The sequence below is a fragment of the Puma concolor genome, chromosome A1 (assembly GCF_028749965.1).
Source record: "Puma concolor isolate L17-30 chromosome A1, mPumCon1.1.hap2, whole genome shotgun sequence".
NCBI lineage: Eukaryota > Metazoa > Chordata > Mammalia > Carnivora > Felidae > Puma > Puma concolor.
The window spans coordinates 33,062,211-33,069,666 of record NC_141667.1 but is presented as its reverse complement, the minus strand read 5'-3'; the positions used below and the strand labels follow the sequence as shown (position 1 = coordinate 33,069,666).

The window sequence follows — 7,456 nt, the reverse complement described above, 5'->3', positions numbered from 1 at the left end:
TTAGTGACAGAACTGACTCTCTGGCTCACGCAGAGAACCAGAACTTTGATTTTGAATTTTCTTTGAAAGCTCCTCTGGGACCTCTTCTGGCTGTGTGCTTGTTATGTGTAGTTGTTAGCATTTGTGTGCATTTCACAACCATTTGCAAGAAAGCACTCTATCTAGGAGGAGAGCTGTGATGTGCAACGTCTGTCCCTGTCCTTTAAAAAAGGGACAATCGACCAACTTCTGATTTAGGTCTTAGGTGTCTTTCATCTAAAATTTTCAGTTCACAGCGTTCATTTTGAAGTAAAATAGGCAAGATTGCTTCATGTAAGTACTCTGCAATTTAACTGCTTTGTGAATTCGTCCTCTGGATCTGTTGATGTCTTTTTAACCCTTTGGTGTCTGGCAACCACAGTCATTTAAAAAATATTTTTTATTTTTAAAAATTTTTTTAAGTTTATTTATTTTTGAGAGAGAGAGAGAGGAGGGGAGGGACAGAGAGAGAGGGAGACACAGAACTTAGGCTCCAGGCTCTAAGCTGTCAGCACAGAGCCTGATGCAGGGCTTGAACCACAAACCGTGAGATCATGACCTGAGCTGGTCGGAGGCTCAACCGACTGAGCCACCCAGGTGCCCCAAAATGTATTTCTTTTATTAATAAAATAGTTACCATTACTTACTTACTAGTCAGTTTTAAAGATATTTTACAGGTGATAAAGAACCCTCATGGTTTCTTGTTGAAGCAGATAAGTTGGAAAGAAGATCATGTGTGTTTAAGCTGAAATTTATCTGTAATCAAGTGAGAGAAAAATAGACAATATTATGTTCAAGTGTTTGAAGTGCGTGTCATTGTTTGCTAAGAAAATATAAATATTTTTGAAGCTTTTGTAAAATGGTTTGATCTCTAGATTGTACATTTTTATTACAAACATTTTTTTCTCTGGTTATTAGTAGTGGGGGAGATGTTTATAAGGCTAAATGTACAGAGATTCAACCACATTGGAAAAATAAAGACAAGAACAAATAGCAAGAAATCCTTAGCACATGCTGACTCGCTTGGACACAGTCTGCCCAGTTGACCTGTGACATTCACCATGGGTCATCCCCCTTCAGTCAGCCTTCAAGGTAAAACCTGTATCCCATTTCCCATTCTCTTGTCGGCACAGGCGTATTTTAAATCGACTGATGCTTTCAGCCTGATGTTTTCAGCACCTGTAGGGATAATAGAATCTGGAGGTTTACCACCCTCAAACTAAAGCAGTATTTTATAATTGGATTGAAGGGTTTATTTGATTGTATTCTCTAAGCAGCTAAGTCTGAATCTAACCTGGTTATGGAGCTCATGGGTCTGGTTCTCTGAGGGAAGTACAAGAGGACCATCCAGCAGGTTGTGACTCCCAGGTAAGAAATTTACTGATGTCATCCACTGTCTGTGTGTAGCTGTGACCACCACTGGGGAGTCTTTATGTGGTAGTTACAATTCGAGTACGTAGATGGCCTGCTAAGGTTGTTTTGTCATGGATATTTTATGTAAACATAATGAACATAATATCTGATACCTGGTCCACGTAATGTTCTTCCCATGGCCACACCTTCCAGGACTCTGATGTAGCACAGCTTTAGAAAGATATAGTTGCCAGAGTAGGTCTTTAAGTGACTCATTCTATTTGCTCATGTTTGAGGATAAAAGTTCAAAGAGTTTTCAAGTAGGAGAAATTTGTTGATTGTAAAGTGATGAAGAAAAATACTTCATTGTATTGGAAGTCCCAAATCTTTGCTTCTCAAATATTTTGGTAGGCTGTGTTGCATATAGTATCAATTCAGTCTCATGTTTTACATGAATTGCCAGGAGGGAGGGAGCTACTTGACTGGGAAATATTTGCTGTGAGTCATTCATGGTGTTGGGAGTGGTATAGAGGTGTGCTGTTCTGTATGATGAACCTGGTGTCGGGAGATGGAGTTTTGAGTGTTCTGTTCTGGGTGCCCCGTATTCCATTTCACAGTGCAGAGTTTCCCCAAATTAACAAAATTATAAAGGATCACTTGGGGTACTTTTTACATTTGTGGGCCTCCCCCAGACAGCTGAATCAGAATTCCCATTGGTATGATCTGGGAATATGTATTTTTTACAAGAACCTTAGATTATTCTTCTGATCATGCAAATTTAGGAGCTTCTACATTGGTGGCTACTGTAAGAATCCTCCTGGCTCTTGAAGTTACTTGGCTCTTTAAAAACACCTTCATCATATTTTAATCCTTCTGAATACATCTATCCCAGTTTGTTCTTAAAGAGGGGGCAGAGCAAATATTGCTACCTTCATTTTACAGATATGATGTCAACTTACCTGAGTCAACAACTCTTAAGGTTTAGGTGATAAGAAGAGCAATCAAAGCTTTTGGAATGGTGAGGGCTGGTTAGCTGCTCCCCCATAGCTGCATGTCTAGGAGTAATGAGAACATGTCAGATAATAGTCTGTGACATACATGGACATCTGTTAGACATTTATTAGAGAAGCAGGCACAAAATATAATTCTAATGAAGCACCAGTGCACTATTATTTGAGGTTTCTTAACCGCACTTCATAAGGCAAATTCTCATTGAAGCACACATGGCAACATTTAAAGTTGGATTCCGTGTCCTCCTGAACTGTTGGCTAGACACTGACTGATGAGTGACAAGGGCATCAGTGTTGTCTCTAAGGAACTTGGGGTGTAGGCTTCAGTGGGTTCTTATATCCCATTCAGGCAATGGTGGAGAGTATTTCTAAAACATTTTAGCCAATCCACATTTTTTGAACACTATTAATTTCAACAGTCGGATTGCCTAGTTCTAATAGTATGTATGCTAATTAAAAAGTCAATAGAAAACCCCTTTATGATTTTTCAAACTGTGTTGTTTCTGTGCCTGGACCATCTTTATTTTATTTTACTGGGTAAGTCCTATTCATTCTTTAACACCATCTCTTCTGGGAAGTATTTCCTGGTTCTGTAGGACTTTGCTGCTCAAAGTCTAGTCCATGGACCAGCATCATTGCCATGGGGGCTTGTTAGAAATGCAGATTAGCAGTCCCACTCAAGACATGATGACTCAGAATCTTCATTTTGACAAGATTTCTGGTGATTTGCAAACACAATAAAGTTTGAGAAACACTATGCTAGATATTAGGTGCTCCTCATCTGTGCCTCCTAGGATACCATAAAAGTGTGATCGTGGTTCTGTCAGAACACTTACCACACAAATACATAACTAATATATTTTTGCCTATTCTTCTAGGTTGGTCCCATGTCTTACTCATTTCTGCACTGCTATAACCTGGAATATATTGGCTGCTTCATTCATGTTGCCCATGACAAAACTAGTTGTTTAAATCTAAATGGAGGTTTCTCAGACTTCCAGCTGGCTTATGTGTCCTCACACACTCAAAGTCAGAATGGGTAGAAGACATTCAAACTCAAAGTCAGAATGAGTAGAAGACAGATACTGGCCAGATTTCTAGGGCTATTGGTGAGAAAGAAGTGGTTCTTGGACAGAGGAACCATAGCATAGTGGTATGATGGGAAATTCATGAGGGGTGGATTTGGTCTCTAGATATGTGAATGGTCATAGGGAGAGTCACTTTAGGTGACCAGGTGTGCCAGGGGTTCTGAATACATTTCTATTCCAACACAGGTGAGAGATTAGGCAGACTTCCAGCAGTAAGAACAACTAATTATAACAGAAGTTTTCTTTGGGACTCCTCCCTTAACTATATAAATCTGCTACAACTCACACCCTATCTTTTTTTTTTTTTAGACTCACTGAGATAAATGGTAGGTTCAATGTCTGGTGTTTTGAGTGGGGAAAGAGAGCACTGAGAGATAATAGGTACCAAGAGCACATCCTGAGATCGGAATCAAGTGTTTGGAATGGGTGGATAGATTCAGATATTTAATCTGGCACGTTAGGTCTAGGTGTCTAGAAAATAGTAGGGTAGCAAAGAGCAGAGGTCCTATCAGAGTGAGGGCTGGTCTAAATCCAGGGCTCCAGGCACTTAACAACTGGACAGTACTTGTTCTGCATCTTTCTCTCTCAACCAAGTCTCTTTTGGGGTGGGCACTGTTAAACTAAGGTGTAATGGTGGCTAAAAGTGGAAGGAGGGTTTCAGGTTACCATGGAAGTACAAAACAGTTTAGTAATGACCCAGAATCCAGTGAATAGAGGGAGAATAATATCCAACCTATATTTAAGAAGAAAATGTTTTTCTTCCTTTAGGAGGTTCATAGGGGCAGTGAACACCAATCTGGGGTGGGAGTAGGGAGTAATATTTACAGAGGGGAAGGGATTTCAGAGCTAGTCCAAGCTTTTCGCCTAAGGCGGGGGACTTAGAATACCTAGGGAAGCCAGCAGGTGATGTACAAACTGAAGCTGGGATGGAGGAGATGGTGATGTAATGAAGAACAAGTGCCCTGGTTAAAGAGTCAGCTTTAACTGGTAGTGTCATGTGGGTATCTGGACCCGAAATTTTGCAAATACAGAAACAAGCATCTATCTTTTTATTTTTTATTTTTTAAATTTATTTTATTTAAAAAAATTTTTAATGTTTATTTCTGAGACAGAGCATGAGTGGGGGAGGGGCAGAGTGAGAGGGAGACACAGAATCAGAAACAGGCTGCGGGCTCTGAGCTGTCAGCACAGAGCCCGACGTGGGGCTTGAACTCACAAACTGCGAGATCATGACCTGAGCTGAAGTCAGTTGCTCAACCGACTGAGCTACACAGGCGCCCCAGGCATCTGTCTTTTTAAGTGAAACATCCCCATTTTCGGCAACTAATTTCCAAGGTGGAGTCAGTTTCATGGGTGCCAGTTTGTGATATCTAGCCTCAGAAAACTTTTTGCCTACAAGTACTGCAGGATTCTTGTCTCCTGGGTACTTTGGGGTCTCTTTGTGTCTATCTATCTATCTATCTATCTAATGTTTTTTTTTTTTTTTTTTTTTTTTTTGAGAGACAGAAGGCAAGTGGGGAAAGGACATAGAGAGAGGGAGACACAGAATCTGAAGCAGGCTCCAGGCTCTGAGCTGTCAGCACAGAGCCTGATGCAGGGCTTGAACCCACAAACCACAAGATCATGACCTGAGCCGAAGTCAGACGCTTAACTGACTGAGCCACCCAGGTGCCCCTCTTTGTGTCTTTTTAAATATCACAAAGACTGGGGTAGAAACCAAAGGGAAACAAGAAGCTGGTTAGATAGGGCTTGTCTTTGAAACGAAATCAATTAATCACCTCCTTCTAACCACTTTCTAACTCACCAAAATAAAAAGCAAGCAAGCATAAGTGAAACCAAATGAAAGGCAAAAATAACTGCCCCAAACCTCAACTTCTCCCTCAGAGTCTCCAAGGATAGCATCAGTCACCTACTAAGTTATTCAACTAAAAAATCTGGCAGTGTTTTTTTAACTCTTTTTTTTTTTTTTTTTTTTTTACCTCAGTCTTCACATCTTATGATGATTCAGGGCCAATAAATTTCACCTTTTAAACCTCCGCAGTTCATCTCCTTCCCTCTCCATCCCTGTCACCATTGTTTTACATCAGATTCTATTGTATTTTACCTGGATTATTCTTTTTTTTTAATTTTTTTTTTTTAACGTTTATTTATTTTTGAGACAGAGAGAGACACAGCATGAATGGGGGAGGGGCAGAGAGAGAGGGAGACACAGAATCGGAAGCAGGCTCCAGGCTCTGAGCCATCAGCCCATAGCCCGACGCGGGGCTCGAACTCGCGGACCGCGAGATCGTGACCTGAGCTGAAGTCGGACGCTCAACTGACTGAGCCACCCAGGCGCCCCAACCTGGAGTATTCTAAAAGCTTCCTTATTGGCTGGCATTCCTAACTGATTTCATGAGGAAACAACACAAACAGACTCTACGTTTTTTTACAGGACTAGGTCTTGGCAAGGGTCTGTGTCTGAACCTACAGTTAGGGGTCAGCAGATCGTCTTCACCTGGGGTGAGTGTTGCAAGAGGCCAGAATATTTTCAGCCATGGGTGGGTCTACTGGAGTCATTCCCAGTTCCGGAATTAGAACAATGTAGCACACAGGTCAGAGCTGTCTGGGAAATCTCTTTTTCCCCTTCCAAGTTTAATGTGTTAGCACTTACATATATCCATGTTTTTATGAAAGTAGGGTCATTAATTAGGCAAATTTCTGAAAAATGTGCAATAGTGAGATAAAGTGGATCAAACGGTGATTGTTTTGTACCATGTGTCTGACCAATCCCAGGCGCTGACTTCAATGTCCATTCCTTAACTGGGTTTCAGGCTCATAGATCAAATAATTCATTTTAGATAGAACCTGAATCTGGGGAGGAAGTGATCTTCTCATGGTTGGGTCATCCTCTGGCCTCTAAGGTTAATCTGGCCTTGAGGCCTGTATGTTTCAGGACTGATCTAGAGATGTCCCAGCAGGACACAATCACTGACACTAATTTTTCTAATGCTAACTTGAAGGAGAGTGAATGATTATAAAAGTACTAACTAGAGTTTATAAATGAGTTAAAAACCAATAAAGGACTCAGATTGGGAAATGTCTACCAGCTTGTTTTTAGCTAAAAGGCCCAATAGTTAGACTGCCTGGATTATACAGCAACAGGTTATACTAGTTACTTACTACCTATGAGATCTCAGAAAAGCTACCTATCCATAATAAGCCTTAATCCTCTCATTTGTACAATAGGGAAAACAGCACCTTTCCCAAATTTTGTGATGAGGATTAAACAGGAAGGCACATAAATCTCTTAGCAAAGTAGCCAACAAATAATAGACAGTCAATGATTTCTAACATCATTATACTTATTTCTCAGTGAAAGTTTATCCTTCCTCTACCTGTATCAATATAAAATCATCTTAAGCAAACTCCTAAAAATTCAAATCCATATATTTGGAGGAATCTCAGAAGGATAAAATGTTCTTAGTAACTGTTGGAAGTATAATACATTCTCATGATTCAAAATTTAAAAAGCAAAAAAGCTAAAAGCCTATGTATTAATCATCTTTCTCAGCTAGGTAACCAGAGTTACTGGTTTCTTGAATATCCCACCAGAGAGAACTGATGCATCTACAAGCAGAAGCAAACAGACATGTTTTTCCTAATTGCTTTTCAAAGTGTTTTTGAATCTGAACTTTCCATCTATACTAATATGATGAATTATTATTTTCATAAGGAACTAGATGGTGCTATTTTGATACAAATATGTCTATTGTAATTTTTCTAAGATCATATCTAATACTTGTCTTAACATCTAGGCTGTAGCACTGTGGGACATATTTTATGGCTCTAGTATTTGTGCCAAACATTACCTTGTTGTATATTGAATTTATATGGCAGTTGAATATGGTTAGGCCCAGATGATAAAGAATTTGCTGTGCTTAATTAAATTAAATTAAATGCAAATATATTTTCCTTATAAAGAATATTCTGCCCTTTGCAAGACAT

At 39.8% G+C, this 7,456-nt stretch overlaps 1 long non-coding RNA gene across 1 annotated transcript; it reads right to left on the bottom strand.

Annotated features, from left to right (window-relative positions):
* Positions 1–748: 748 nt before the first annotated feature.
* Positions 749–5,534, bottom strand: LOC147584083 (uncharacterized). Its single transcript, XR_015255150.1, has 3 exons — positions 5,449–5,534; positions 2,331–2,426; positions 749–1,197 (listed from the first exon to the last, which is right to left on the bottom strand). It is a non-coding gene; the product is annotated as an uncharacterized LOC147584083 (long non-coding RNA).
* Between the last annotated feature and the right edge of the window lie 1,922 nt (positions 5,535–7,456).